General features: G+C 46.2%; 1 long non-coding RNA gene across 1 annotated transcript; it reads right to left on the bottom strand.

The window, feature by feature from the left end:
- Positions 1 to 2195: 2195 nt before the first annotated feature.
- On the bottom strand, positions 2196 to 8305 carry LOC108447829. The gene is made up of 2 exons (XR_001863526.1): positions 4990 to 8305; positions 2196 to 2544 (listed from the first exon to the last, which is right to left on the bottom strand). It is a non-coding gene; the product is annotated as an uncharacterized LOC108447829 (long non-coding RNA).

Raw genomic sequence — 8305 nt, 5'->3', positions numbered from 1 at the left:
CCAGGGATCCAGGGGCAGCCCCAGCTGCTCTGGCAATTCCAGCCCAGCCCCTCCTCACCCTCCCAGCCAGCAATTCCCAATTCCCAGTCTCCCATCCAGCCCTGCCCTCTGCCCTTGTAAAGCCGTTCCCTGGCTCCTGTTCCTCCATGCCTTGGAAATCCTCTCTCTCCAGCTTTCCTGCAGCTCCTTCAGGCCCTGCAAGGCCACACTGAGCTCACCCCAAAACTTCTCCTCTCCAGGCTGGACAATCCCAGCTCTCCCAGCCTTTCCTCCCAGCAGAGCTGCTCCATCCCTTGGATCATCCTGGTGCCTCCTCTGGACTCTCTCCAGCAGCTCCAGGTCCTTCCTGTGCTGGGATCCCACGGCTGGACCCAACCCATGTGCTTAGCTGAGACATTTGAGTCACAGGAATTGAGGAGTTTTGTGTTCCAGTCCCTGCTCTCCATTGTCAGACAGTTCCTGGAAAGTATCTTCCCCTTTTTCTCCAGGAATAGCACTGTTATTTCCAAGAATAACCAGGAATGTCCGAAATTGAAATTGCCTCAATTTCACCGAGGTGCAAGAGTTGCTTTTATCCAGCAAAGAGGGGATTTGTGATGATTCACCCCCAATTTGTCACCCCTTCATTCCCCAACAGTTCCAATGGGAAGGTTTGTCCCCAAAGGAAAGAGTTTCTGTCTGAAACCACTTCCAGCAGTGCTTCCTGTTGGGATGATCCCAGCCTGCTCCTGCCTGGGACTTCTCTGGGAAGTATCCAGGGATTAGATTGGAATTGCTTGAGCCTGGAGGCTGATGAGGATCTGGGAGATCCCCTTTGGTTTTGAAATTCCGATATCTCCTTAAAACAGGAACTTCAGGGACAAACTCTGGGATTGTCCCTGAGCTCTGTGGTCTCCACAGGGAATGGCTTCCATGGATACCAAATGGATGGAGCACGTTGGCAGCAGACACTGGGAGCTCCAGCCTGGCTCCACTGCCCAGTGCTTTGGCCCTTCTGACCAGGTGTTCACAGAATTGCGGGATCACTGAGCTTGGAAAAGCCCTCCAAGGTCACAGAGTCCCAGCTGTGCCCGATGCCCACCTTGTCCTCAGCCCAGAGCTCTGAGTGCCACCTCCAGGAATTCCATATTATTTCTTCCACAGAAACCAGAATTTTAGGAACGACAGAAAAATGAAGGGTGAGGAAAGCAGAGTTCCATGGATGACAAGTACCCCTGGATTTTCAGGAATTCTTCATTAGATGGGGTTTTCTGGCACTGACTCATCCCCAAGATGCGCATTAAAGACAAAATGATGGGAGGATAAAGATGTGGGTGAATCATGGAATTGCTGAGGTTGGAAAAGCCCTCCACGATCGAGTCCAACCATTCCCCAGCACTGCCCAGGCCACCACTGCCCCATGTCCCCAAGTGCCACATCCACAGGTTTTTTTCCCTGGCCCAGCCTGAGGCTGTTCCCTCTCCTCCTGTCCCTGTTCCCTGCCAGCAGAGCCCGACCCCCCCGGCTGCCCCCTCCTGTCAGGGACTTGTGCAGAGCCACAAGGTCCCCCCTGAGCCTTCTTTGCTCCAGGCTCAGCCCCTTTCCAGCTCCCTCAGGAGTTCTCCAGCCCCTTCCCAGCTCTGTTCCTTTCAAAACCTTTAAAGGTTCCTTTCAAAGACCTTCCAGGTCTTTCTTCTCATGTCCAGAACTGGACACAGCATTTGAGGTGCTCAAATTTGTCACCAATCTTGAAAAATTTACCTTGGAAGGAGCAAAATACTCTGCATTTAGTGAGGCTGAAGTGGTTTTGTGCCCTGAGGCAGGAGGATCCTGCTCCCCGGAAGCTGCAGGGATGAAAATAGGTTCTACTTGTAAGGAGAAATTCTCTCCAACTTCATCTCTGCCACTTTCTTCATCAAATAATTCTGGTTTCTTTCTTTCTCCACCTGACCTGCAGGGAGAAATCAAAAGCCCCTCTGGAAGGGAACCAGCTCAGCCCCTGTTTGCAGCTTCACCTACAATGATTCACTCCGGGCACTACAAATGGATTCATTTCTGCCTGTCTTAGCTCTTATCAGCAACAGAAAAGAAAATCAGATTATCTGTGCCAAACTCCTCTTGATGGAATCATTTCAGCTCCGGATTTCCCCTCCTGCAGCATCCTGCCCTCAACCCCAGCCAGGAGAAATGGGGAGCTCAGGAAATCACCCAGAGAATGATGAGACTTGGAAAACATCTTTTTATTTCTTTCCAGTGCCTAAGCCTGTGCTGTTGGCTGAGGTTTTGGAGGGAATGCTGAATGGATATGGGAATTCCTAATTCCATGACAAGACTTCCTCGGCCTTCTCTCCTCCCTGACATTCCACTGAGTCAGGCCTTGCTCTCCTGCCAAACCCCCGAGGCCTTCACATGGTTCCATTTTTATTCCTTGAAGAGAGAACTCTAAAAAGGAAACAAACTTGAGCTGTGTAAAATTTTCTTGAGTCCGTGAATTTATCTGCTATCAGCACGTGGAATTGAACATTTTCAGGCAATTTTTAATTTCTTCCTCTTTTTTGGTGCTGCCTGTACAGAAAAAAAAAGGGGGATTGATTAATTAATTAATTTTGTAATTAATTTATTCATTTATTTATTATCTGCCTTTGTGACTGTTTATTTATTTATTTCCCTGATCTCTGCCAAGATTTCAGGAATATTGACAGGAGCAGCACTGACAGAACCCAGGGAATGTTGCTGGGGGTCAGAAAAATCCAGTTTTATTTGTAGGAAAAGCAGCTCCTTTGACTCCATGGAATTCCATGTCTTCCCAAGCTTTTAGAAAGCTGCTCCCGTTCCTCAAAGGAAGATTGCAACTTCCCTCTCTCCGTGGAACACAACAAACACATCCCAGAAAATGGGATTAGAGCAGCCCAGATGGAGATTGTCAGAACATAAGTCTTTGGAAGGAGCTGATAGAAATCCCAGGGAAAGGAGAAGGAACAAACAGCACATGGAGGGCACTGCTAATGAATCCCTTACTCCTGATGCTGGGAACGGCTCAGGCACAGATACCTGGTGTAATTAAATTATCGGGAAGCAGAGTTGGAGCAGATGGAGCTTGTCAGGATTTAAATACGTTGCAAACTGTGTTTCCTGCTGGAAACAAGACCAATTGTTTTGTCAAGTTTCGATTGGAATTCTGCTTTCTATATTGCAGTATTCCAGATTTTTCCTTGCCACACGCTCAATCAGCTGGAGAGTTCAAATTTCCCAATCAGCTGGAGAGTCCTTCAAACAGCATTTTTTGATTTTTGTTTTGGTTTCATGGAATGCTTTGGGTTGGAAGGGCCCTCAAAGCCCATCCAGTTCCACCCCGACACCTTCTGCTATCCCAGGCTGCTCCAAGCCTCATCCAACCTGGCCTTGGACATTCCAGGGATGAGGAATTCCCAACCTCTCTGGGCACCCTTTGCAAGGGCCTCCTCACCCTCCCAGCCAGAAATTCCTTCCTAAGTATATCCTGGGCTAAAATCTTTATTCCAAGAATCTGGACCAGCTTCCAGTGGAGGATTCCTCAGGAAATACCCCAAATTATTCTGGTGGTAGCCAAGAGCTTGGAAGTGACACCACAGCTGATACAAGTGCCATTAACCAGTTTTAAAAAGGAAATATCCCATTGTCTCCATCTTTTTTTCCAGATGGATGAAGCCAAGGAAAGACCAACACCACCCAACAAGATCCGTTATCCCTCAGGATCTGGAGTTTGCTGTCAATATTTTCCTGGGACTGGGCGTGAGTTCAAGGTAAGAACCTTTAAATCCCTTTTTTATGGATGCCAAAGTGTAGGATGGTGACTTCCCTTCAAAACCATGGAAAAGGGAAAAATCCCAGCCTGACCAAAGGCTCAGAACAGCAATTTTTTTTCTCAGAAGAAATCATAATTTTGGGAATAATATTTTTTGGTAGATGTGTGTCCTTCCAGGCTTCTTTTTGTCTTATTTTTAATTGGATAGTCTTGGAGTGCAGGGAAATAAATTTAGAGGGAAGGAATATCCAAAGGAATTGCTGAACTGAGGGACTTGGGGTGTTTTCATGGATCCTATCCATGGTAACATACTTGCTTTATGGACCTTTCCATTTCAGCCCCTCCCCTCTCCCCAGAGCCCAGAAAAATCACGGAAAATGGAATATTTTAATTATTATCCCTTTCCCTTCCCCATCTCTTAAATCCTGCATTTCCATAAACAACCCAAGCCACAATCACCTTGGAGTGAACAAACCACAGCCTTCACCTCAATTATTACAGAACTCTTCCCTATTATTTCTGTTCCCAGCTTTAAAGGTGAAGGGAAAACAGGGATCGAGGAGAAGGATCCGCAAGGTCATTTGTCACCAGGCCTAATTAGTTTGTTCTACATCTCAGCACCTGAAAAACCATTAAAAATCATTTTAAAATCAGCTTTGTTGAGTAAAAGATGAGCTGTAGTGGGGTAAAAGCCACCAAAGTGCAAGGAAAAATTCCCTTTCATCCCTGCATCCTCCTTCCTTTGAAAAGACTTGGAAAAAATGCATAGGGAGCTACAAAAAAATAGGAATATTCAAATTAGGCTGACCCTGAGACCAGGCTGGACATTTGATCCACTCCTAAAATTCAGCTCCCTCCTGATTCCCTGCTCATGGCAGCTACAAAGGATCATTTTCTTTGAGGGAATGTTTTTTTTCCCCCAGCGTTTCATTCCAGCTGAATGAGAAATTGTTTCTCCAGCACTGAAATTATCTCTGGGAATTTCACCCTCCCCCAAATATCAAAGATGAGCTTATCAAGATATTTATTTTCAGGTCATTGAGAACTGAAGTGGAAGATTTTTATTTTTCAGCCCATTCGAGGGCTCTGCACCATTTCTGCTCCACTCGATCCCTGAAGTCCCACCAAATTCCCAGGCACATTTTTTCCCTGTTTTCCTTGCAGCAGAGCCCATTTCCTCTGCCAGTTCCCAGCCCTGCTGTGGGCAGCTGGGGAGGGATTCCCACCTGCCTGGAATGCTGATCCCACCCTCATGGAGCCAGGGAGTCCTTCCCATCCTGGTGACCTCGATAAATTTATCCAGGGAACTGCAATGAAAATAAACAGAGGAATTTCCCTCTGAACCAAGACACTTCCACAGCTCCACCAAACCCTTTGTTGTGCACCTGAGATGAGTGAGCAGAACGTGGGGTTTGATTTGTGTACAAAACCCCCCAAATTTCTGAAGTCAGCTCCACCAAACCCCTTGTTGTGCACCTGAGATGAGTGAGTAGAACATGGGGACAACTCCTGGCCTGGCTGAGATTCCTTTGGAAAACTCCAGGCATAAATAACTGAAATAAATGGAATTTGGGAAGTTTCAGAGCAGAAAAGCTCTGGGTTGTTGCCTCTGGACCAGCACAGGCAGCCAAAGCCATGTGGCTCCTTGTATTGACTCTAAACCTGCAATCCAGCCTGGATACTCCCTAAATTCCAGGTTGGTTTTATCCAGCCTCTGCTTAAGTACAGCTCAACCACTCATCCCCATCCTCCAGCTCCTGCTGTTCCAACTGAAGTGACTTTTTGCTGGGATCTACCTGGGACTGGGTGAGGGAGATGGATGGATACCAGCCAGGGCAGGAGCCAAGAGCTGACTTTGGATTCCTTGGGAATTCCTTGGGAATTTGTGGCTAGCTTTTTTCAGGATCTCCTCACCTCCACAGACAGACCCTGTGATGCTCCCAAGCCCTCACCCCGAGCCTGGGATCTCCTGGAGCTGGCAGGGATCCCAGAGCCACCTCTGGCTGTGAACTCCTGGGATTGGCTCTCATGTTCTGCATCCCTGTGAAAAATGAACTTTCAAATAAAAAAGGAATGCAGCAGTCCTGTAAATCTGCTGAGGGGAGGGAGAGGGATCTACCCCACACGTGCTTTGGTTGAGGAATAACCAGCACAGCCCAAAGCTCCTTTTCCAAGGAAAAAGCAGCCAAAAAAAGATGTGCAGGAAGGGAGAAGCCTCCAGAGGTGCTTCCCCAGCTTGGGGTTGAGTGATCAGCTTAAGGCTGGAAAAGTCCTCCGGGATCATCAAATCCAACCCTTGACCAATCCCACTTCTAATCCATATTGGGAAGTGCCACATCCACTCATTTTTTGGCTTGTTCAGAGGGAACTGCCTTAATTCCTGCATTATTTCACTCATCTTGTTTATTCTTTCATATTATGCTCATTTATTATAAATACTTACTGTGTCTTGAGGTTGATTTCTTTTTTTAGGAATTCATTCTTGCTGGAATTGCTTTGCTTTGCTTCCCCAACTTCCAGCCCACCTGAACTGCTTTTCCTGTTCCTGATTTCACTTTTAGCTCCAGTTTTTCACCTGGATCCTCCCCAAGTGCCTCAGCACATGGAAAAGAAGAGATCCCGAGGCTCTGAATCCTCATTTTCCAGCTGAGCTGGAAAGGGACATTTCCACCTTTGCAGAAGCCTCATTCCCGTATTCCCTGAGTATCTCCAGGAGAAAAATGTGCTTTTGAGATGGTCAGGCAAGAATTCCAACTCCTTCCCTCACCTGAGTGCTCGGATGGATGGAGGGATGGATGGATCCATGGATGGATGGGGGGATGGATGGATCCATGGATGGATGGAGGGATGGATGGATGGATGGATGGATGGATGGGGGGATGGATGGATCCATGGATCCATGGATGGATGGAGCTGACATCCAGTAAGGAAAACACTTTCCATGGGAAGCTGTAACGTTCTCCCGAGTTGTTCTCCTGGAGAACATCCCAAAAATCCCGTCCCTGGAGGTGACACAGCTCCCCTGGGCAGGGTACAGAGCTCACAAGGAGATTCCAGAGGGAATTTTGCCTTTCTTGTCTAAAACTCTTTGGAAACTGGTTCCACTGTTCCTAACTGGGATAAACGTCCACAACCCATCGATCTTCTTCTGTTTTCAAAGCAGGAATTGTTGCCTTTATTGTGTGAGTCCAAACAAGGCCAGGGGGAAAATGTTTGAGGGGTTTGATTCCCTTCTTGCCCATAGGAGGAGCTACCATTTTTAAATTATTAATAGCGGTATTTTTAATTTTTTTTTTTTCTCCTTGACCTGAAGAATTTGTCGGATCTCCACTGAAGCCAACGCAGTGATCAGCCCAGGTGCTTCCCTAAGAACTGGCGATTCCCACAATTTTTCCAAGCTCCTGACGTGATCCTTAGCCGTCTGGAGGTTTAGGCTGGTCTGGACACCCCGCTCAGCTTCCAGCACAGGTCAGGCTGCTTTGGGTGGTGGTGGTTCTGAGCTCATGAGGAAAATGTGTTTTAATTAGAAATACGTTGGGTTTAAATATCTATTTATTAAAAACAAGCAAAAAAATCCATCAGCACCACCAAAACCATTTAAAACCAGTTGGTACGTAAATTAGGAAAGTCATAATTAAAATAATTTGGGTTCATTTGGAGAGTGGAGTCCAATGAACTTGGTTTTCTTCTTTAATAAGCTCAATTTAAGTCTCTTCTACACTATCCAGCAAAAAAATGGCTGTACGAAGATGGAAATTATTAATAATTATCATTTTATCTGACTTAATTTTAGACTTGACCTAAGGTTGAACAAGAAAGTTTAGTCCACTGTACCCAGAATTACAAACTGGGCTCGGGCTGGGCTGTCTTTGTGGTTTAATTCCAATGAAACCTCTTCCCGTTTTCCCAACGTCTGTAGTTGTGCCAGCACAGGAGCACTGGAATAATTCCTGACTTTTCCATGGCCATGGGAATTACTCTGAAATAAAAATAGACTTGAGCTTCTTCCCATGCTCCTGCTGTTTCCAAGATGGAAACAGCCAGGGAAGCGATTTCCAGCGGCAGAACACTTTTTAATTAAAATAAAATTATTGGGTTTGGAAGCCTGGGGCATCGGCTGAGCTTTGAAACTCAGAGAGGGAAATCTTGGGTTTCGGATTATTGACATCTCCAGTGTGGCATAATGTGGTGAAATTATCCCAGGGATCCACCAGGAACTGGGAATTCTCCACTCAATTAGAATGAGCTCATTCAAGGCAGAGCATAAATCAGGTTTTAAAATAAATATTTCCATGATTTAGACTTTTTAAAATATTTCTATCAGAATTGTCAAACTTTCAAAGCTCTGTTTTCTTTATTTTTGGGATTTTTCCCCACAGAATTCCTGAGATTTTTCCTGCAGCTACGTAAATCTCAGTTTGGTCTTTTCCCAAGATTTTGTAGCTTCCCAGGTGTTTGTCCCATCCCAGGTCACGAGTTCTTCACACTTTTATAGGTTGGGTTCATTTGCACAGCAGGGTTCATTCTCCAATTAAAGCTTCA

Source organism: Corvus brachyrhynchos, unplaced genomic scaffold (genome assembly GCF_000691975.1).
Source record: "Corvus brachyrhynchos isolate BGI_N302 unplaced genomic scaffold, ASM69197v1 scaffold245, whole genome shotgun sequence".
Classification (NCBI taxonomy): Eukaryota; Metazoa; Chordata; class Aves; order Passeriformes; family Corvidae; genus Corvus; species Corvus brachyrhynchos.
This window is presented reverse-complemented; position numbering and strand designations above follow the sequence as displayed.